The 24868-nt window shown below is 49.2% G+C and overlaps 1 protein-coding gene across 1 annotated transcript in view; it reads right to left on the bottom strand.

The window, feature by feature from the left end:
- Positions 1 to 24868, bottom strand: part of PKHD1L1 (PKHD1 like 1) — a 513959-nt gene that overhangs the window by 143671 nt on the left and 345420 nt on the right. The gene's annotated exons all lie outside the window — the stretch shown is intronic.

Here is a 24868-nt window from a genome sequence, read left to right as displayed (position 1 = left end):
TAGGATCCCACTGTTATTGAAGGAGAGTAGTGTGGAAAGGGTTGTGATAGAAGTGAAAAGAAGTTGGATGAAGGGAAAAGGCATGAATGGGGCACACTGATACAGGGTCAAAATCGCTCTGTAAACAGATGGACAAGAGCCATGACATTACACGCCACTATCAGTATGAGAAAAGCAGCACACAAAAGTCAACAAACAATAAAAAAAACAGCAAAGGGTAGGGTGTGTCCATGTGAGATTGTCAAAAGCATCAGTTATCTAACATCATCATCCGGGTATTATATCCACATGGGTAATAAGGAAACAAAGAATAATAGGGGAGATTGGAGCTAAAACCTAAAACTCTGATGCTAAAACTGCTAACAGCAGAAAGAAAAAGCAAGGCCTCAATTTATATACAGTGCCTTCAGAAAGTATTCACACCCCTTGCCTTTTTTCACATTTTGTTGTTACAGCCTGAATTTTAAATGGATTTAATTGAGATTTTTTGTCACTCAACTGCATATAATACCACATAATGTCAAAGTGGAATTTTGTTTTTAGAACCTTTTACAAAAAATTTTTATTTATTTAAATTTTTAATGTACATATATAAATATAAAATTAAAAATATGAAATTAAAAATATTTTAAAAATAATACAATTATTAAATTATTTAAAATGATATATATATATTAAAAATTATAAAATTATATTAAAATTATTAAAATTAAATTAAATACATATATATATATAAATTATTAAAATTATTAAATTAAATTATTAAAATTAAATTAAATATATACAGTATATATATTAATTATAATAAAAATTAAAAATGAAAAAAAAAATTATTTAAAAAATTAAAAATGAAATAGAAAAATATCTAATTTGTACATATATAATATATATATATATATATATATATATATATATATATATATATATATATATACATATATATATATACATATATATATATATATATATATATATATATATATATATATACAGACTTGGCATTTAATATGGAATATTTTTTTTGTGGGTGTGAACTTACTTTTCAAGATGTCTTAGAACCAAAAGTTCATTGGAATTATGTTGAAATTATTCTAGATTTTGTTAATGTGACCTTTAAAAGAAACAAAAACCACATTTGACATTTCGAAACAAATAAATTGATCCTTGAAAGTGATGTAAACTGATATCAAACTCAATTCGTGTACAGCACTGCGTTAAACTTCTGTACGTTTTCCAGAAGTATCTCTTTATTTTGCACATTAGCCAAATTTTTTTTAAACAAAAACAAAAGTTAAATTACGACTGGGATTACGGACAGTAAAATTACAGTTCAGTACTTCGTGTAACCCCCACCAGCATTCAGGAGAGCACGTGCACGTTGAGGCATGCTGTTCACGAGATTTTCCAAAGTTTGGACAGGAATCGCTTGCCATGCAGTGACAATAGCCTGCTGCAATTCACGCACAGATGGCGGCTGCTGGTCCAAGTTGTCGATTTGACGCGTTAATTCTTCCCACAAGTTCTCTATCGGATTCATATCCGGGGACATGGCAGGCCACTCCATATGCTCTCCACCACGGTCAGCAAGAAAGTGTTGGATCATGCGAGCACGATGAGGCCGTGCATTGTCATCTTGGAAGACAAAGTTTCCTTGAAAGGCTGCACGAGCAAATGGAAGCAATGTTTCTTCCAGAATGGCCCTGTACTTGAACTGCTTCAGGTTTCCATTCAGAACAACAAGGTCAGTTTTGCCCCCTGCATGAAAAGCAGCCCAAACAGTCACCCCACCACCTCCAGCTTGGACTCTTGGCACTATACAATCTTTGTTGTAGGCTTCATGCACTTGTCTGCGCACTCGGACGCAGCCATCTTGACGATAGACCAGAAATCTAGACTCGTCACTGAAGATCACGTGATTCCAGTGTCCTGGCTGCCATTGATGGTGCTCTCTGGCCCACTGCAATCGGCGCTGGCGGTGTTGTCTGGTCAGGCGTAGCTTTCTCAGGGGACGCCTGGCACGATAGCCTGCTTGAACCAGTCGTTGGTTGACTAGCCTTCTGGATACAGGCACATTTGTCAGTTGCTGCCACTCAGCCCTAAGCCGATTAGCTGTCTTGGTATGGCCATTGCGGACTAACCGGTGCAGCTGGCGATCATCCCTCCTTGTGGTTCTGCGGGGACGTCCTGGCCTCGGTATTGGAGTAGGGACACCCCTCTGAGCATTTCGTTTCAGGATCTTTGACATCTGACCTTGAGTGATGCCATACTGCCGAGCAATAGTACGCTGTTTCATGCCGTAATTTCGTAAAGCCACCACTCCATGACAAACAGCATTGTGGAGTTGACGGACCATCTCCAGAGGAAGCGGCAATAACTTTTGGAGACGTGCAGCAGTTGTTTTCCACTAATACAGAACGCAACAACCCTTATATACCCAATTGTGAAGTCAATCGTCAAATGTACCTGTCCGTACATTTTGCCACGCCACCTGTGATATAATCCTGTTGTTGACTTCTTGCTGCGACAGACAATCAGTGACTTGGTTCTTTTAACAAATAAATCACCAAAGTGTAAAAGAAACTCACCAGATTGATATACTGAGGAAAGAAAGTAAACCCAAGTCAAGAAAAAATAAAATTCCATATTAAATGCCAAGTCTGTATATTGCGGATCTTCCGCCGGCCTTCTCCCCTTACCAAGGGGGGATTAGTCCCCTTGTCTTTGACTGGCCTGGCGGGACCCGGGACCTATGACGTCCCTTCCGGACAGCGCGAAATAGGGTATTAGGACTACAATTCGCTATTACCTAATTACTCGCGCTGCCCTGAAACGAGGAAATAAGCCCCGCACGAACCACGCGTGTTGAGATGCCGAGCGGTGCGTACACACGATCCGTGCCGTTTAGATGGTGAACCCGGTTCTAGCGGTCTTATTCGTGTCACGCTTAGTCAATAGCGAAATCACAGAGGCGATCGAATTGGAAAAAGGAAGAACAGATTTATTTACACGATACAATGGTTCAAGAAAAAGGGGACACAGTGCAGCCTTATACAGTCTTACTTAATACCCAGGACAAACGGGCCCGTCTCACACACACACTCTCACACGGGGCTGGCAGCTGCAGGATGATGGTCCGCGCGTCCAAGGATGGCTCTCGTGCAGCTCCCTCCGGTCTCCGGCTCGTCCCGTGCAGATGGTAAGAGGAGAAGGCAGGAGCTCTCCGCGTGTCGTCTTGTACGCACAGGGTTATTACGGGGTGAACGGTAGGGTGTGGGCTCTGGTGGTTGGCGGTTAATCACTGGCGGCTATGGCCGCGTTAACTCGCGTGGCTGGAATGTTCGCTATTCGCCACCGGCGCATCTGGCTGCAGCCGTGTACTCGGATCGCCAACGCCTCTTCTTCTTCCCCTATGGCGCATACGTTATACTGCGAGGTACAGTTCAAAGCCTCAAAGCGCTATCGCACGAAGTTCTCTCCACACAAGTCCTCTGGTAGCAAGTCCTTTCTCTCTCCTCTGCGAGTCCTGTCGTAAGTCCTTTCTCTCTCCTCTGCGAGTCCTGTCGTAAGTCCTTTCTCTCTCCTCTGCGAGTCCTGTCGTAAGTCCTTTCTCTCTCCTCTGCGAGTCCTTTCTCTCCTCTGCGAGTCCTTTCTCTCCTCTGCGAGTCCTGTTCAAGGGCTTTGTGCAGCGACTTATATAGGCACGCCCCGCGAACCTTCTCAAACTTACCAGACGCGCCTCTCCACGCCCTCTCAGGCCATGCCGCTAGAGCCCTGATTGGCTGATGGCTCTTACCGTCATCGCCTCTGACGCTCCGATCTCAACGCCGCCCCCACCCAGAACTCCTCCTTCTCAGGCCTACCTCATGTTACTCGACTAGTGATCGAGCAAAGGGCAGCAAATGGGGCGCGGGATCAATTACGCCCATAGAGGTGGAATTGGAGGGTGGACGCAAAATGAACGGGACCTAATCTCCTAATTCCGGGTCCGGAACGGGACCTAATATATATATATATATTGTTGCGGATTCCGGGGTCGGCGCTCCCCTTGCCAAGGGGGGGGGGGGGGGGGGTAATCCCCTTGTCTTTTAAGCTGGCCATCCCCCGATCCTGGAAATTATAACGCTCCTTTCCGGTCGAGATTGGCCAGGGTGATTGGTCAATGGAGTCCCAAATACCTGAGTGCCAATCCGACCGCAAAGCAGGGAGATAACTCCCGCTCGGACTGCGGACAAGATGGAAATTGCCGAGCGGTTTAGCAATCCGAAGCCCGAGCCATTAACAAGAAGACTAAACCCGATCCTGAGCGGTTTCCCAACTCGTGCCACAGGTACTCAATGGAGAGAAAGGACGAAGACGATCGAATAAGAGGAAACGAAAGTAACGAAAGAACAAATATGATTTATTAATTATGTACAAGAACCCAAAAAGGAAACGAAAGGGAAAGAATATACAAGAAGAAGAAGCTTATCTATACAGTCTTACTTAACCCCAGGACAAACAGACAGACTTACACGGGAGATGGTAATGGGTAGGGGAGGAAGGTTCAAGCAGATGGTTCCAGGTGATGGGATCCGGCTCCGATCCAGGCTCCGGGTCCGCGGCGAAGAACGGCCGGCAGCTTCGCGTGTCGTTGGCGCGCGACCGGACCATTCACGTATGCGAGGGCTGGACTGCTGCGTACGTAATATGTGCGCCTGCTGCCTCTCTCTCTCTCTCTCTCTCTCTCTCAATGTTCATAAAGCCAATGTTCATAAAGCGCCTTTCAAAAATGAGTTCATGAAAACTGGAGCACAATCAGCCGCCTCCGCGCAGTCCGTGCTATTCGAGCTCTCCCCGCGCAGTCCGTACACAATGGCCTCCCCTCGCGCAGTCCGTGCTATTCGAGCTCTCCCCGCGCAGTCTGTGCTATTCGAGCTCTCCCCGCGCAGTCCGTGAAAGGGTTTGGCGCGTGCGCTTATATAGTGCGCTTATAGATCAAGCCACGCCACGCCCACCAGTAAGCTCACCTCAGCCCTGGTTGGTTCGTTGACAGGGCCACGCCTCGTTCTTGGCGCTCCGCCCCCCTTCTTCTCCAAGCTTGACCGCGTGCGCAATGGCGTTTGGAGCCAGGCAGCGAACGCTGCTGGGCGAGCATAGGCGCGTACCACAATTTGGAGAGAGTCAAGCCGCAAAATGAATGGATTTGAAAAGGACCTATCTTATTTAATTAATGCAACATAGATTGAACTATTGGGAACACAGCCTTAACTAAACACAAACATACCAAGGAAATAACTTAACGAAGGAAATAACTGAAAGTTCCTATTGTGTCCTACGTGTTGCTTGTGGACTAACTCTGGGTGCAACCTTATTAAATGATGAGAATTATTTACAAGTGAGGGGTTCTCAAAACCGTAACAATATATATGACTGTTTCTGGCAAAAGCAAACACTTGGGGGCATTTCTCTTAGCGAGAAAAAGCCGAAGTCAAAATATGACCACAGGGACCAAATTGAGATTTTTATATGGATTGAAAGAGTAACTTCTCTCGATTATTATGCACCAAAACATTTTCCAAGAAACAACAGAAAAGTTGCGAAATTCGACGAAGAATCAAAAATGTCATTCTCAAAATGTGCTCAGAAAGACACGAAGATCGCGAAATTTCGATGTTTTACTACGAGCCCTACATCGTAATTCGAAGGAGATCCCTGACATAAATGTTTGGTATTAATGAAAAGCTCTACGTGTGCACATTCTTTGTGCGTGTGAACTGTATTGTGAACTTTGAACCTAATTATCTCCATTGTTTAAACGAAAATATAATTGTCATTAAAATACCATAACTTCGTTAATTTTCATCCAATTAACATAATGTATACTTCAAATGAAAGAAAAAGGTATGGGGAATCAGATGATATCAACATCTCAATTTTTGCCCCTTAAATGTCTGCTTTTGCCAGAGCCAGTCATATATATATATATATATATATATATATATATATATATATATATATATATATATATATATATATATATATATATATATATTGTATGTCACAATATATATATATATTGTTACGGGACCGCGGATAAGATGTTGTTTGCCGAGCGGCGGCCCCGCGGCCCTAACAGTTACCCCGACTAACCCGATCCCTGGACGTTGGCCAAAATCGCGCCACAGGTATTCAATTTGGAAACCTCTAAAGCGACCGAATGTAAAGAGGAAGAAGAAGAAGACATACGGAGGAATAACAGGTTTTATTAATTATTTGCACAAGCCACAGCAAAGAGAGCAGTTGGTTATATACAGAAAATGGCATGAGCAGAAACACAGTGAAATCATTAGCTTACCTATACAAGCTTAATTAATAAACCCCAGGACAACGTGAAAGACAGACGGACGATCACACTTACACGGGAAATGCAGGCCGGAAGGAATGGCTTGGAGATGGGTGGCTTTTAGAGGCAAGGAAGGTTCAGCGGGTACTGGGCACGGTCGGGCCAGAAGGCACCGCCGTCAAGAAGCCGAGCTTTGGTCCCAAACTGCGCGGGCGAAGTTCCTTTCTCCGTACTGCTGCCTCGTGCGCTCCTTGCGTTGCCCGGTCCGCTTTTCCTGCAGCGCGGCACGTCTCACGGCGGCTCGGTCACACCTGCTCGTCTCCAGCGCATCTCCTGGACCCATCTCTGTAAAAGCTCATCTACTTGGGGAGCGTCCCGCGGCGGGTTATATAGGCCCCGCCCTTCACCCTTTGCGAACCTCCCCCAAGCGTTCTCTCTCCGCCCTCTCAAGCCAAACCCCTCGTTCTGGGTTGGATGAGCGGGGCCGACTTACTCCTCCCCTCTATGACGAGGTGGAGACCCGCATTTCTTCTTCGGCGTTACCTCGTGCGTAATGGAGTCAAATGCAGCAAAGTGGACGGCAGATAAAAATGCAGCAAAGTGCCTAAAGAGCCAATTGCAGCAAAGTGGCAAACCTGGCACTTGGAAGCTGCCATGGGGCGTCGGAGGGCCTACTCATATTTAATTCGGTGCAATGAAGAGTCAAACTAGTGGGAAACATCCTTAGCCTACAGAGAATAAGGGACTAACTATTTAAAAGGATATATCGCGTCCTGTGTGTAGGTTGTTTATGGAATTAACTAAGAGGACGAGCTGCGACTATTCTTTACATTACGAGGGTCAGTTACACACAACAAAACCATACTTTTCACATTCGTTACACTTCTCAAATTCGTTACAATATATATATATATATATATATACATATATATATATATATATATATATATATATACATATATATATATATACATATATATATATATATACATATATATATATATATACATATATATATATATACATATATATATATATATATATATGATATATATATACATATATATATATATATACATATATATACTAGCAGAGGTACCCGGCTTTGCACGGGAGTGGGAGGAGGAGGGGAGGGGGAAGAGGAGGGGAGGGGAACGGGGGGGAGGGGGGAGGGGGAAGCGGGGGAGGAGGTGGGGAGGGGGGAAGAGGAGGGGAGGGGAATGGGGGGGAGGGGGAAGGGGAAGGGGGGGAGGGGGGAGGGAAGGGGGGAGGGAAGGGTGCGGGGGTGCCCAGGGGAAGAAGGGCCCCCTCCCCTCCCCCTCGCCCCCCCTTTCCACCTCCCCCCCCTCCCCCTTGCCCCTCCCCCCTCCCCCTTCCCCTCCCCCTCCCCCCCTCCCATCCCTTCCCCCCTCGTTCCCCTCCCCTTCTCTTCCCCCCTCCCCTCCTCCTCCCCCTTCACACCAGGGGGGTTGACTCAGCCTGTCATCCCACCGAGGTCGGAAGTCGGAACTCATTGTCGTCAAATAAATGTAGCCTGTATGTTTCACTCTTTGTCACATGCCGTTGGTCCCATGTCAATCGGATGAAGTTGAAAAAATTAACGTTACGAAGGTTCTCTGGGACGTACTGATTCCGAATAATGAAGTTGAAAAATTAACGTTCCGAAATACGCTAATTACGCTAACAGAAGCGCTGGAGGGAGCACTGCGCTCCCTCCCTTAGATTCCCTCCCTCTTCTGCTAGCGCTAATTACGCGTAACACACTAATTTTAAAACCCGAAGTTTTTTTAATTTTAAGGTGTGCTGTAGTCAGAAGCGCTAGAAGCGCTGCGCTCCCTCCCTTCGAATCCCTCTCTCTTCTGCTCGTGCTAATAATACGCTAATTTTAAAACCCGAAATTTTTTAAATGTTTATGTCTCCGTGACATTCCTGGGACCATCCCGAGTCGAACAGTACTTTCCGCTCGCAAATCCGTCCACGGGTTCTCGAGATCTTAGAGATCATAGATAGAGGCCAACTCTACTTTATATATAAAAGGTGTGCTGTAGTCAGAAGCGCTAGAAGCGCTGCGCTCCCCTCCCTTCGAATCCCTCTCTCTTCTGCTAGTGCTAATAATACGCTAATTTTAAAACCCGAAATTTTTTAAATGTTTATGTCTCCGTGACATTCCTGGGACCATCCCGAGTCGAACAGTACTTTCCGCTCGCAAATCCGTCCACGGGTTCTCGAGATCTTAGAGATCATAGATAGAGGCCAACTCTACTTTATATATATAGAAGGTGTGCTGTAGTCAGAAGCGCTAGAAGCGCTGCGCTCCCTCCCTTCGAATCCCTCTCTCTTCTGCTAGTGCTAATAATACGCTAATTTTAAAACCCGAAATTTTTTAAATGTTTATGTCTCCGTGACATTCCTGGGACCATCCCGAGTCGAACAGTACTTTCCGCTCGCAAATCCGTCCACGGGTTCTCGAGATCTTAGAGATCATAGATAGAGGCCAACTCTACTTTATATATATAGATATATATATATATATATATATATACATATATATATATATATACATATATATACATATACATATATATACATATACATATATATATATATATATACATATATATATATATATACATATATATATATATATACATATATATATATATACACATATATATATATATACATATATATATATATATACATATATATATATATATACATATATATATATATATACATATATATATATATATATACATATATATATATATACATATATATATATATATACATATATATATATATTATACATATATATATATACATATATATATATATATACATATATATACTATATACATATATATATATATATATACATATATATATATATATATATATATATATATATATATATATATATATATGTATGTATGTATATATATATATATACAGTGAAACCTTGACTTACGAGTGCACCAACTTACGAGTTTTCCGAGATACGAGCCGTCGCTCGGGCGGTTTATTGCTTTGAGATGCGAGCCGAGATCTGAGTTACGAGCTTACGCCACCCGCCACCAAGTGGGTTCAGGTCACGTGGTTATCTTGCCGTGCAAGCATCTCTGCCGTATATCGCTGCTGTTTTGTTTTCGCATTTTGGTTATTTTGGAGCTTACGCCACCCGCCACCAGGTGGGTTCAGGTCACGTGGTTATCTTGCCGTGCAAGCATCTCTGCCGTATATCGCTGCTGCTTTGTTTTCGCATTTTGGTTATTTTGGAAAATTTCTTAGTTTTAACCATGGGTCCTAAGAAATTGAGTGCCAAGGGCAGTACTGAGAAGAAGAAGAGGATGATGTGCTTGGATATAAAACACGCAATCGTCGAAAAACATGAGCGAGGTGTGCGTGTTGTCGACTTGGTGAGGCGGATGTGAAGGCAGCTGAAGATTTTATTATAACTTTTGCCGAACTGATAGAAGCCGAACGATACATCCCCCAACAAATCTTCAACTGTGACGAGACAGGGCTCTTCTGGAAAAAGATGCCGAGGAGGACGTATATAACGGCAGAGGAGAAGAGCATGCCAGGCCACAACTTGTTCAGAGTGCCGGCGATAGCTCGCCTTCTCTTTGTGGAAAACACGGTGAGATCCTTAACATCCAACAACTAATGGGACGCAAACGGGGCGCCCAGTTTAGCGGTACACACATTGATGAATCACCCTGCCTGTGATTCACCAATGACAGGTTATAGCTGGGTCGGGATTCAAACCCAGGCTGGACAGTTTAGAGTCAAGTGTGCGTACCTCCAGTCCAGGCCATCCTGCCAACTTGTATGCTGCATACAGGTGAAATATAAAGCGCGAGATATTTTTATATATACTGTATATTAAAAAAAAAATTGGTGTGGTTTTTGGCGGGCTGGAACGGATTAATAGCATTTCAATGCATTTTAATGGGGAAATTTAATTTGAGAAACGAGCAAATTGAGTTACGAGCTCGGTCACAGAACGAATTAAACTCGTAAGTCAAGGTTTCACTGTATATACATATATATATATATATATATATATATATATATATATACACAAAGAATTAAGTTAAGCACCCCCCCCCGTTTTTTTACAACCTCGCACATTACAAGTTTGTTGTCGTCAAAACAGTGTAATATACCCATGTTATTGCTATATTTTCTGGAGAAGTAATATTATGGTCACATAAAAACATAACAATCATGCCGTTTTCAATATTTTATTCTGAATAATTTAAGGTGAAATTTTTTGGGAATTTTAGGCATATTTTCACCTCAATTTAAGTATGGAGCTATAGGTCCATCACGGACAGTGTGGATGACGTTTATGTTTTCTAACGTACAGTCATTGTTCTGAGAAGACCTCTAGCGATCTTTGCGTCAATAACGTGTGTAGGACCCACGTGATCGGATCACTGACTCAACCCTACGTCTCATAGACCCTGTAAGCCGTCGTATGCGTTGCTGTGGCAGGTTGTTCCATTCCCGATGTAATGCACGTTCCAATTCATCCAGATTGGCTATTGGAGGGACCATCTTCGCAATTTGTCGTCCCAACATGTCCCAAACGTGCTCGAGGGGGTTCAACCTGCCACAGCAACGCATACGACGGCTTACAGGGTCTATGAGACGTAGGGTTGAGTCAGTGATCCGATCACGTGGGTCCTACACACGTTATTGACGCAAAGATCGCTAGAGGTCTTCTCAGAACAATGACTGTACGTTAGAAAACATAAACGTCATCCACACTGTCCATGATGGACCTATAGCTCCATACTTAAATTGAGGTGAAAATATGCCTAAAATTCCCAAAAATTTTCACCTTAAATTATTCAGAATAAAATATTGAAAACGGCATGATTGTTATGTTTTTATGTGACCATAATATCACTTCTCCAGAAAATATAGCAATATCATGGGTATATTACACTGTTTTGACGACAACAAACTTGTAATGTGCGAGGTTGTAAAAAAACGGGGGGGTGCTTAACTTAATTCTTTGTGTATATATATATATACATATATATATATATATACATATCTATATATATACATATTGTTCCATATCCGCTTGTAAATATTCCCCTATTTCCTCAATACTTCCCAACTATCCCCAATCCCCCATTCCCTAGTCCCATTTTCTGTAAACAACACTCTGTAGACCCGACCTCCCCCTATTTCCCCCATTAAATGTCGTGCCCAGGTTCACCGCATCTCATGTAAGACAACTATAGGACATCTTGCTAGTTATTCTTAGTCTATGTCAGTTAAGGACTCGTTTCCATTAATTCTGACCCTTCGTTGCACCAGAATGTGATTGTATGGCACCGTTAGGAAGTTTAGGACCTCCCAATACCTTCCCGCAGCTCTTCCTCACGGTTCAGCAACAACAACAACAACAACAGCAACGGCAGCGGCGTGCACAGGGAGTGCGCGTCCTCACTCCGGCTTGGTTGGTAGGGGGTGTTGGGAGGGCACGAGGCCTTCCCAACGAGCCGCCATCGAACATGTGCTCGACGGGGTTACCAAATAGGGGCTCCCTGTCAGCTCCTCGTCAAGGGCGGAGCCCGGTAACCCCCGCACCCAATGGAAGCGGCGGGCCGGCCCCAGGGGGGCGGAGCCAACCAGCCGAGGGCGTGTCACTCCCCGCTGAGCATGCGCAGGAAGAGGGAGGTGACGTCAGATGCGCGCTGAGCTTGGAGCAAGCAAGACGTACCCTCCGAGCGCTGTGAGGCCTCCCCGCATCTCTGGACTGGACCGTGCTTTATCCTGTCCCCGAGCCAAGGTGCACCTTGTGCTATCGACTACCTGTCCCTTCCTGCCATCAATCCCTGTGTAAGTCAGCCTTGTTCCGTTTGTCTGTGGTCTGTCTGGGTTAAGATAAGACGGTATTTAAGTGCCTATCTCTTCTGTGTCTTTACCTCACTACCGTGTAATCTATCCCCTTTTCTCCACCACTGTAATTATACCCTCCTCCGGAGGTCTTGAGAACTGTACCCCTTGCGTCGTTTCATCTATCCCAGTCGTTGTGTCCTTTCCATCATTGATTTAGCATAGCGCGATTTGGCCAACGTTTGGGGTGGAATCGGGTGAGTTGGGGAAGAATCGGGGGGAACTGTTAGGTCGCGGCAATACCACCGCTCGGTAAATAACATCTTAACCGCGTCCGTAACAATTGGTGTCGAGGAGTGAGATTCGAGGCCCGAACCAAATTTTTTAAAAAACATCTAGGAAAAAATTTGGTCAAAATTATAAAGACACCGAAATTTGATTTTGTTTTACAAAAAACCCGAATTTTGAAAGTCGCGCTATGGGAGATCAAGACGGCTGGGTTCCGGTAGAGGAGAGTGAGGCAGGGTCGATCCAGGACCAAATTGAGGGACATGAGGAGAGCGAAGCAGTGAGGGCGGCAGGTTCGCAAATGGCGTCCTCGCGCACGAGGTTACGGGCGCGCAAAATGGCGCCTCGCAGATGGCTACGGCGGCCGCGCCCGCTGCACAAGTGGGAGGGATTGACATGCAGGCCCTCATTGCGCAGCTACAGGCAGCTGTACAGATGAGTATGGGGAGCCAAATTGAGCGACTGGGTGAGCGATTGGAGGGCCAAATGGGGGTAATGAGGGACGAAGCGAGGGGTACCGGTGAGGGATTAGACAAGAAATTTGAGGGATTAGACAAGAAATTTGAGGGGTTAGACAATGGGATAGAAGGGGTGAAACATGGGTTAATGGGGGTAGAAAACAGAATGGCCGCTCAAGAGAATCAAATAGAAGGGGTGAAACATGGGTTAATGGGGGTAGAAAACAGAATGGCCGCTCAAGAGAATCAAATGGAAGGGATGAAAAAGGGGTTAGAGGGGTTAGAAAACAGTATGGAAGGCAAATTGAGGGACATGAGGGACCAAGCGGAAAGGGAAGTTAAAAAAATGGGGCAGCAGATAGAGGGGGTCAGAATGGGGGTAGAAACTAAATTGGATGCTCACAGGGAGGAAATGGAGCAGATGAGGGTGGCATCTGGGCAGGAGATGCAAGTGATGGGAGAGGAGATCAGAAGAGGTGTGAGTGAGGAGGGCGGAGGAGTGCGCGAGGAGGTGAGGCACTGTAAGGAGCGCATGGAGAAGGAGGTGAGAAAGGGGACTGTAAAATTGCAAGGTGGTATAGAGGAGTTGACGCTGGGAGTAGAACAACTGACAGTGGGACAAAAGGAGTTGGGGGACCAGGTAAAGAAGAACACAGCGGTAATAGAGGGTTTAAAATCGACACAGAAGGAGATGAAAAAGGACGTAGGGGTAATTAAAAAAGAGTGTCAGACGGTACATGAGGACCTGACGAGGAAAATGAACAAGGTGGTAGAGGTGATGGAGGTAAAAGAGCGGGAGGTGCGGGAGCACATAGAAAAAAATAAGGTGGAGTTAGAGGAAGAACTTAAGGGGGCGCACGAGGAGATGAAGGAGGTGAAGCAGAAATTAGAAGAAGTGGAAGAAGGGGTAAGCGAAATTAAGAAGCGACGGAGAGGGGATAAGAAAGAGATCAAAGAGGAAGTAAAAGAATTGGTCCAAAGTCTGTGTTCGGATCGTGATGATGTGCTCATTAACCGGATGAGGGATTCGCAGGTGATGGAGGAGAAGTGAAGAGAAAGAGGACCCGGTGTAAGTGGTGACCAATATGGTCGTGCGTATGATGCGCCAGGTGATTTAATAAGCTTGGGGGTCGAGATGGACCCGGATGTTCGTGAGAGGCCAAGAGTGAGGTGTATGGCTGGTCCGGAGGGTATGGAACGAGGTTGCGAGCGAGAGGGTCCGGTGATGGGAGAGGTGCGAGGTGTGAGTGAGCAAGGTTGTGGTGGTATGGAATGGGTAGCGGGTTGCGGAAGTGTGACCCATGCATCGACACCAACAGGGGTAGTTTTTAGAGGGACAGGGGAGGCACGGAAGCCCCTTGGGGGTAATGTACTGTGGGGGCCCGGCCGGTTCGGCCCCGCGCTGACCCCGCAAGGGGCGACGCACGGGGTCCGGCAGGCGGGCAACGACTCGCATACGAGGTGGTCCCACAAGGTCCCACTCGCGCCGTATGACGGCAAGAGTGATCTACGCGCGTACCTGGCGCAGTTCGACTGTGTGTGTAAGGGCAACGGTTGGGGTGAGGACGAAGGTGGAGTACACCTGGTGGCCGCATTGCGCGGCGCGGCGGCGGAGGTGCTGACGGCATTACCACCGGGTGCTCTCACCCTGCCAGCCCTCCGCGACGCCCTAATTAATCGATTCGGCATTGAACGGGAGAGCGAGCTTGTTAAAGCTCAGCTCGTGCTGCGAAAACGCAAGCCCCAGGAAGCCATCGGGGAATTTGCCCACGACATTCGCCGCGCAGTGGGGATCGCACATGCTAACATGGCAGCGGATTCCCGGGAAAGCCTGGCGCTGGACCATTTTATCCAGGCCCTCCCGGATATTGAGCTCCGGCAACAGCTCGCCATGTGGCGCCCGCAGACTCTGAGCCAGGCGGCTGACGTTGCGGCCCGTTGGGAAGCAGCGAGGCCCCTGGCCCGGGGGGGCGAGCGTCTCGCAATGGCGGTCCGCCAGGTGGGACCCCCGATGGAGGGCGGACCCCTTAGGGGGCCCGCCCCCGACGTGAGTCCTGACCTGGCGGGCATGGTCCGGAGGCTGGTGGACCAGCGCCTGGCGGGACCTGGACCATGGCAGGCGGCCCCGGAGGTGGCCCGCGGTGGACCACGAGCGGGTAATCCAATTCGGACCTTCAGGGGGGGGAATTTGGAATTCCGGAGACAAGCACCTTATCAGGTGAGGTGCTATACTTGCAACCGTCTGGGTCACCTGGCGCGGCACTGTCGAGCCACGCGCCGGGATGATCCCCGGCGGTTGAGGTCCTCAACTCCGCCCAGGGGGGAGCGGGTTAGCCGACCCCAGACACCCCCCCGCCAGACCCCGGGAAACTAGAAGGTGTCGGGCACGTAGGGCGGTGTTCGGCAGAAGAGGATGGAGGAGAGCCCTCATTGACGCGACAGGTCATTTATTGTGGCCAAATTGGAACCGGTAGCCTGACAATCAGATGCAAAATTGCCGGCGTGGGGGTAGACGCCGTAGTGGACACAGGAGCTAGTGCCACGATCATCAGCCCTGTGGTCCTTGATTCGAGCGCAGGTGGCTGGGATAAGATCCAGCGCCTGCAAAATTATAGTTTGCAACTTGCTACCGGGGTAACGGCCCCGATCATAGGGCGTGGTTCTGTGACCCTCAAGTTAGGGTCGGTAGGGAGGGAGATAGATGTTTGGGTGGCGGAGGTGTGCGACCCATGTTTAATAGGGTTGGATTTGTTGACTGCCAGTGGTTGTAAAATCGACTTGTGCCGGGGGATCCTGCAGGTGGGAGTAGAAGAGCTGCCGTTAGGGGGAGTGAGCACGGCCGAGAGAGCGGAGCTGGAGGCTTCCGAGGCCGTGACCATCCCTCCAAGGGCCGAGGCGATAGTGCCGGCCCGATGGGCAGCTCGCCCAACATGGCAGGAGTCCTGCGGCCTGGTCGAACCGGTGGCAGCGCAGTCCATACCGGGTTTAATCGTGGGCCGCACCCTTGTAAAAACGGACGGACCGGTAGTGGCCGTCCGAGTAATAAATATAAGTACAGAACCACGCACTATAGTAAGGGGCACGAGGGTAGCTGGCTGCACCCCAGTTGAGGATGTCGCGACAGTGAGGGGCGAGAACGTCCAGCCGAGCCGGCCCCGGGGGGAGCCTTCAATAAGAAGTAGGAATTGGCCCGATCCCATTTGCGAGATGGTAAATCGTAGTAGCGTAGAGTTGGGAGGTACCCAGAGGGAGGCCTTACACAAACTGGTTGGGTCCCATTTGGACCTCTTCTCCCTGTCCACCGAGGATATTGGACGTACGGGCCTGGTGAAACATCAGATCCACACCGGTGAGGCCCGGCCTATTCGTCAGGCCGCCCGACGGCTCCCTTGGAGCAAGAGGGCGGAAGCTGACGAGCAGGTTGAAAAAATGCTCGACGCAGGCGTGATCGAGCCCTCGGGAAGTCCTTGGATGTCACCTGTTGTGCTGGTCAAAAAGAAGGATGGGACCACGCGGTTCTGCGTGGACTATCGCCAGCTAAACAACGTGACACTCAAGGACTCATATCCCCTGCCAAGGATTGATGACACCCTCGATGCCGTTGCGGGCTCAAATTGGTTCTCAACTTTGGACCTCAAGAGTGGGTATTGGCAGGTGGAGATGGATAGGGCAGGGAAGGAGAAAACGGCATTTTCCACAGGTAAGGGACTGTATCAGTTTACTGTGATGCCGTTTGGTTTGTGTAACGCCCCCGCCACCTTTGAAAGATTGATGGAACATGTACTAGGCGGCATGCCATGGCAATCATGCCTGGTGTACCTGGATGACGTCCTAGTACATGCCAAAACGTTCCCCCAGGCAGTAGCTAATTTGGACCAGGTGTTTAGGTGCCTCAGACAGGCAGGGTTGAAACTGAGCCCCAGTAAGTGCACCTTGTTTGCCAAGGAGGTGGCCTATTTAGGCCACGTCATCGGTTGCGAGGGGGTAAAAACAGACCCAGACAAAATTAAAGCGGTAGAGGAGTGGCCCGCACCACGTACCATCAAAGAGGTGCGGGGATTTTTGGGACTCTGCTCCTACTACCGGCGCTTCGTGGCGAAATTTGCGGAGTTGGCTCGGCCCCTTCACCGCCTTACGGAGAAGGGGACGAGATTTAATTGGACAAGGGAGTGCCACGAGGCCTTCCAAAAATTGAAGGGGTGTCTAACATCCGCACCCCTTCTAGCTTACCCCACTCGCAACGGGGCATTTACCCTGGACACGGATGCGAGCCAGGAAGGATTGGGCGCAGTTTTGTCTCAGACACAGGAGGGCGTGGAGAGAGTGATTGGTTACTATAGTCGGGCCTTAAGTAGGCCCGAGAGAAATTATTGTGTCACTCGCAAAGAGTTATTGGCTATGCTGGCTGCCATGAACCATTTCCACCCATACCTGTACGGGCGGAAATTTTTGGTTAGAACTGACCATTCCTCCTTGCAATGGCTCCTTCGGTTCAAGGAACCGGAGGGCCAAATTGCAAGGTGGTTGGAAAAGTTGCAGCAGTACGATTTTGATGTGGCCCATAGGGCCGGGAAGGCCCATGGTAATGGGGACGCACTCTCTCGGCGTCCTTGTCTGGGGGAAAACTGCAAATTTTGTGCGAGACACGAGGAGAGGGAACAATTGGGCGATTCGGACCCGACCCTCGTTGTCCGTGCAACCCGGGTGAGAGGGCCAATTTTGCCACTAACCGCAGATGAGGAATTCGGAACTTTGGCTTGGAGCGCGGCCCAGCGGGAGGACCCCGTACTGGGGCCGGTGCACGAATGGGTGAGATTGGGGCAAAGACCTAATGGGGAAGAGGTCACCCCCCTCGGGGCACAGACCAAGGCATATTGGGCTCAGTGGAAAACCCTGGAATTGAAGGATAACATCTTGTATCGCAAGTGGGTGGAGGTTCCCTCTGATAAAACTTCCTGGCTGGTGGTAGTCCCAAATAAATTTAAGACCGATATATTGCAACAGGTGCATGGTACCCGCCCCGGCGGCCATTTGGGCAGGACAAAGACGACATCGCAGGTACGCCGGAGGTTTTATTGGGTGAATATGGGGCGCGACATACAGGACTGGTGTCGGAGATGCGACGCCTGTACTGCCAAAAAGGGACCAGCACGGAGGATGAGGGCCCCCCTTCAATTACACCAGGTGGGGGCCCCCCTAGAGCGGGTGGCCATGGATATCCTAGGCCCACTACCCTGCACCCGCCTAGTTAATAAGTACATCCTCGTTGTGATGGACTACTTCACCAAGTGGCCGGAGGCCTACGCCCTCCCCAACCAAGAAGCAGGGGTGGTAGCGCAGGCCTTCGTGGAAGGATTTGTGTGCCGGCATGGGATTCCACAGGAGTTGCACACCGACCAGGGACGAAATTTTGAGAGCAAATTGCTAAAAGATGTGTGCAGTCTCCTGTCAATTCGGAAAACAAGAACAACGCCTTTAAGACCTCAATCTGACGGGATGGTGGAAAGATTCAACCGAACTTTAATCCAACAACTGGCACTGTTCACCGCCACCCGTCAGGATGACTGGGACAAACATCTCCCTTATTTGCTCATGGCCTACCGAACCAGCCAGCACGGGGCCACCGCATGCAGTCCAGCATTGCTTATGTATGGGCGGGAGTTACGGGCTCCCGCTGACTTGCTATGCGGTCCCGTGCCAGACACAGTGGTTAACCCGCCGAGGGAGGGGTACGCCCGTCACCTAGAGGAAGGCATGGAGCTAGTCCATGCCTTCGCCCGCCGCCAACTCCATCTGGCGGGGGAGAAGATGAAGCGCAGGTACGACCACCGGAGCCAGGGGAGTCAGTACACTCCGGGCATGAAGATTTGGTTCTTCAATCCCCGGAGGAGGAAGGGTAGGTGCCCGAAACTCACCTCTCCCTGGCAAGGCCCGGGGGTCGTCCTGTCGCAAGTCTGTGACGTGGTAGTAAAAATCAAAATGGGGCCACGAGCCCTCCCTCGGATCGTCCACGCCGACCGGATAAGGCCTTACACCGGCGAGCAGGCGCCCCCGTGGATTGCCTCGGCTTTAGATGCCGAGGCGGGACCCAGTGCCTCTGAATAAGGGGGGCTTATTAGTGCCAGAGGACTGGGGGATTGATGAGCGATGGGCCCGGTGGGTAAGGGTGGCATCCCTGCCACCCTTCCCATGAATGGGGCAAAGGCGCTATAGATTATGGGGGTGTATGGCAGTGAAAACTAGCCCGGGTGGGTTAGGATATTGTGTGTAGGGATCTAGCGAAGATGACATTAGGTAACGTTAAGGTTAGTTAGTGACAAGGATACCTATAGAGGGGACGCAGGTAGATTAGAGTGGATGATAATGACGAGGGAGCGCAATAGTTTAAAGGGACGACTGGGAAGCGCAAGTTTCAGAGGGGAGTAGTTAGATGAGATGATGCTGTGTGAGAACTGGACAGGTGTGTGGAGCAGTGTATGAGTAGTGAGTGTTGTGGATCAGCGCGAATGCGCTTGGGGGAGAGAAGGGTGCAGGCGGCACCAAGTATGAGAGCACAGGTGTGCAAGTACAGGTGTGTGGAATATATGGAGCAGAGAATGAGTGGTGTGGAGAGAGTTGGAGTAAGTGGTACAGAGTGGTGTGCATGGTGCGAAGGTGTGGATGGGGGAAGAGTGGACCCCTTTTCACGAGTACCCGGGGAGGGTAGTTTAAAGAATAGTTAGAAGGTATAGGTAAATTGTGGTTGGATATTGGCATTTGTGGTGCGGTTGCAGAATGGTATTGTGGATGGGTGCATTGGTGTGGTGAAATTGGCTGGTCGTGTGGCCTGTTAGTGTGTGTAGTTGGTTGGGCGCTCCACCACTGTGAGGATGTCGGCCAGGTGAGGCCGCAGGTGGGCTCTGGGAGCCGGTAGTAGTTGTTGTGGATGGGGCCCGAGGATCCGGAGGACGGACCCGGGTAGCCCAGTGCCAGAGGGCACCGAGTGGGGTGACAGAGCCAGGAGGGGCCTGCCCCAGTTAGATAGGTTAGGGTGAGGAGCTAGGTAAGCTCGGGTGGCAACTACAGTGGTGGAGGTGTGCAGGTGGGTAGACCTGCTGGGAGAGTTACACGTCGCAGCCCAGAAATTGTGCGAGGGCACCGGGAGATGAATCGGGGGAGTGAGACCCCAAATTGAGAAGCACCACATTTTGGTCAATGGGAATTGGTCGGGGAATAACTGTTAGGTCGCGGTAATACACCACCGCTTGGTCGAAATAACATCTAACCGCGATCTGTAACAATTGGTGTCAGGAGTGAGGTACGAGGCCCGAAGCGCGCTTAACGCGCTCAAAATTACAAGCAGTTGGAAATTGTTTTGTTTTACAAAAAAACCCGAATTTTGAAAGTCGCGCTATGGCAGATCAAGACGGCTGGGTTCCGGTAGAGGAGAGTGAGGCAGGGTCGATCCAGGACCAAATTAAGGGACAAGAGGAGAGCGAAGCAGTGAGGGCGGCAGGTTCGCAAAATGGCGTCCTCGCGCACGAGGTTGCGGGCGCGCAAAATGGCGCCTCACACATGGCTACGGCGGCCGCACCCGCTGCACAAGTGGGAGGGATGGCCCAAATGCAGGCCCTCATGGAGCAATTTATGGTACAAATGCAGGCGTCCCTCAACCTGCAGAAGGACGAGATGAGGGCTAATAGTCAGCAATTGGGGAATCGGATGGATGCTCAGAGTGAGCAAATGAGGGCTGATAGTGAGCGATTGGGGGGCAGAATGGGGGGCAAAATGGGAGAAATGGGGTAACGGTTAGAACAAAGGATGGGGGCCCAGATCGGAGGGTTAGGGAGTAGAATAGAGGGATTAGACAATAGATTAGGGGAAATACAGGAGGGGTTAACAGGGGTAGAAAACAGAATGGCCGCTCAAGAGAATCAAATGGAAGGGATGAAAAAGGGGTTAGAGGGGTTAGAAAACAGTATGGAAGGCAAATTAAGGGACATGAGGGACCAAGCGGAAAGGGAAGTTAAAAAAATGGGGCAGCAGATAGAGGGGGTCAGAATGGGGGTAGAAACTAAATTGGATGCTCACAGGGAGGAAATGGAGCAGATGAGGGTGGCATCTGGGCAGGAGATGCAAGTGATGGGAGAGGAGATCAGAAGAGGTGTGAGTGAGGAGGTCGGAGGAGTGAGCGAGGAGGTGAGGCACTGTAAGGAGCGCATGGAGAAGGAGGTGAGAAAGGGGACTGTAAAATTGCAAGGTGGTATAGAGGAGTTGACGCTGGGAGTAGAACAACTGACAGTGGGACAAAAGGAGTTGGGGGACCAGGTAAAGAAGAACACAGCGGTAATAGAGGGTTTAAAATCAACACAGAAGGAGATGAAAAAGGACGTAGGGGTAATTAAAAAAGAGTGTCAGACGGTACATGAGGACCTGACGAGGAAAATGAACAAGGTGGTAGAGGTGATGGAGGTTAAAGAGCGGGAGGTGCGGGAGCACATAGAAAAAAACAAGGTGGAGGTAGAGGAAGAACTTAAGGGGGCGCACGAGGAGATGAAGGAGGTGAAGCAGAAATTAGAAGAAGTGGAAGAAGGGGTGAGCGAAATTAAGAAGCGACGGAGAGAGGATAAGAAAGAGATAAAGGAGGAAGTAAAAGAATTGGTCCAAAGTCTGTGTTCGGATCGTGATAATGTGCTCATTAACCGGATGAGGGATTCGCAGGTGATGGAGGAGAAGCGAAGAGAAAGAGGACCCGGTGTAAGTGGTGACCAATATGGTCGTGCGTATGATGCGCCAGGTGATTTAATAAGCTTGGGGGTCGAGATGGACCCGGATGTTCGTGAGAGGCCAAGAGTGAGGTGTATGGCTGGTCCGGAGGGTATGGAACGAGGGTGCGAGCGAGAGGGTCCGGTGATGGGAGAGGTGCGAGGTGTGAGTGAGCAAGGTTGTGGTGGTATGGAATGGGTAGCGGGGTGCGGAAGTGTGACCCATGCATCGACACCAACAGGGGTAGTTTTTAGAGGGACAGGGGAGGCACGGGAGCCCCTTGGGGGTAATGTACTGTGGGGGCCCGGCCGGTTCGGCCCCGCGCTGACCCCACAAGGGGCAACGCACGGGGTCCGGCAGGCGGGCAACGACACATACGAGGTGGTCCCACAAAGTCCCATTCGCGCCGTATGACGGTGGGTAAGGGTGGCATCCCTGCCACCCTTCCCATGAAGTGGGGGCAAAGGAGCACTAGATTAGGGGGTGTATGGCAGTGAAAACTAGCCCGGGTGGGTTAGGATATTGTGTGTAGGGATCTAGCGAAGATGACATTAGGTAACGTTAAGGTTAGTTAGTGACAAGGATACCAGTAGAGGGGACGCAGGTAGATTAGAGTGGATGATAATGACGACGGAGCGCAATAGTTTAAAGGGACGACTGGGAAGCGCAAGTTTCAGAGGGGAGTAGTTAGATGAGATGATGCTGTGTGAGAACTGGACAGGTGTGTGGAGCAGTGTATGAGTAGGGAGTGTTGTGGATCAGCGCGAATGCGCTTGGGGGAGAGAAGGGTGCAGGCGGCACCAAGTATGAGAGCACAGGTGTGCAAGTGCAGGTGTGTGGAATATATGGAGCAGAGAATGAGTGGTGTGGAGAGAGTTGGAGTAAGTGGTACGGAGTGGTGTGCATGGTGCGAAGGTGTGGATGGGGGAAGAGTGGACCCCTTTTCACGAGTACCCGGGGAGGGTAGTTTAAAGAATAGTTTGAAGGTATAGGTAAATTGTGGTTGGATATTGGCATTTGTGGTGCGGTTGCAGAATGGTATTGTGGATGGGTGCATTGGTGTGGTGAAATTGGCTGGTCGTGTGGCCTGTTAGTATGAGTGTGAATGGTTGGGCACTCCGCCACTGTTAGATGTCGGCCAGGTGAGGCCGCAGGTGGGCTCTGGGAGCCGTTAGTGTCAGTGGGTGCCTGAGGATCCCGGGTGTGGATCGGGCAGGCCGTGCCAGAGAGGGCACTGAGGGGGTGAGAGTGCGAGAGGGCCTTCCCCAGTTAGTTAGGTTAGGGTGAGGAGCAGGTGAGCTCGGTAGGCAACAACAGTGGTGGAGGTGTGCAGGTGGGCGGACCAGCTGGGAGCGTCACACGACCCAGCCACCGAAATTGTGCGGGGGCACCGAGTGATGAATCGGGGGAGTGAGACCCCAACTTGAGAAGCACCACAGTTTGGTCAATGGGAATTGGTTTTTAGAACCCATAGTGTAAGTTGGCCAATGGATTGGCAGGGAAAGACCCCGGGTAATGTAAAGTTGTTAAAGTCATTTCGGAAATAGTTAGGATTGATGAACCTGTCGCACCATACGCAGCCACTTACCTGAGGTGATGCTGATGACTCCACACCTGTGTTTTCTTTGTTTTGTGTTGCAGGAAAGGAGAATTGCTGTGTGGATTTGTGAGACGCATCACGACGTGGATGAGACATTGGGGTGATTCCATCTCTCCCTCCTTAGGAGGGACTGATGATCAATTGGTGATGGCAAATGTTGATGTTGAGTTGGAGATGGCAAATTTTGATGAGAGTTGGAAATGGCAAATTTGATTGGTTAGGAGGGAGAGAAGACGAATTTGGTTTATGGGAGGAACGGGGAAGACAGTAGGGACGTTTGTTGATGTGTAAAGTAGATGTTTATGGGTAGTGTTGTGTTTTGTGGATACAGTAAGGGGTAAGGGAGGGGCAATGTAGGTTACCTGGTGGGGGGGGGGGGGGCGTACGGTAGGAACGTACCTGTCTCACCTGGTTCCCATGTGCCCCCAGTGTGCATTACCTAGTACTGCGTGCACTTTTGCGCCCTTACCACCTTACTCACTTGTCTTCTTTTGTCTCCCACCTCCGAGGATCTGGCTTTGGGGCAGAGAGAGAGGAGAGAGAGGTGCTGGCTCCGCAGTTGTGGGCCTGTACTTCCGCTGCTTGCTGCCTGGATCGATACACCATATGGACCGCAATTTTTGTGGCCGCCCACAATGGACCGCAGTTCTTTTGCGGTCAAGCACCACCCGTGGATGTACCTCTGGGTCAACGTGGCACCTATGCCATACAGGTGAACCACTTTTAGTTGGCCCCCTGACGGCCACAATTAAGAAATGGACGCGGTTGGCGCCTTTCTTTATTTCTAAAGAAGCCAGAAGGCCAAGTGCACTCCAAGAAGGCAAGACCAGCGGCAGAACATCGGCCGGCTGCGACACCACCGGTGACCATGGACACTTGATTGTGCATGGTTATTGAACACTTTATTGGTGCACTGGATGGTGCTGACTGTGCGTATGGGGTGGTGCTTTTGGTGCTTGGACGGGGTGCTCTGCACATTATTAAAGGCCGTAGGGCCACAGGGCACTCGTGGGTTGGTGTATCGATGCTGGCATGCGTGCTCTCCCTATGCATAACATCTGCATGTGTTCCTCAAAGAACAGGTCCTGGATCGTAGTGTAAATATCAGTGTAGTCTTGTATAAATGATGCTCCCTACCGGCTGTATGTTTAGTTTGAGGATGCTTTCCGCGATTCGGTTATCCTGTGGGTGTGTTTCTGTTAGGAGAAGGGTGCAACGTCGCAGGGGGACATATTTACTCATTTGTGAACATCTGTAAAACTGTCGCACTCAGGGTTGAGTTAATAGTAGAGGGAACTACATTTGAGTGCCACACTAAAGTAGGTAAAAATTTATCGGGCCGGGACGCCCCGAGGTAGAGAAGGGTGCAATGTTGCGGATATGGGATTTGCATCCATCCATATCGGCTTGTAAATATTCCCCTATTTCCTCAATACTTCCCAACTATCCCCAATCCCCCATTCCCTAGTCCCATTTTCTGTAAACAACACTCTGTAGACCCGACCTCCCCCTATTTCCCCCATTAAATGTCGTGCCCAGGTTCACCGCATCTCATGTAAGACAACTATAGGACATCTTGCTAGTTATTCTTAG

Source organism: Myxine glutinosa, chromosome 12 (genome assembly GCF_964187855.1).
Source record: "Myxine glutinosa chromosome 12, kmMyxGlut1.1, whole genome shotgun sequence".
NCBI lineage: Eukaryota > Metazoa > Chordata > Myxini > Myxiniformes > Myxinidae > Myxine > Myxine glutinosa.
Note: the sequence above shows the minus strand (reverse complement) of the source record. Positions and strands in the feature narration are given on the sequence as shown.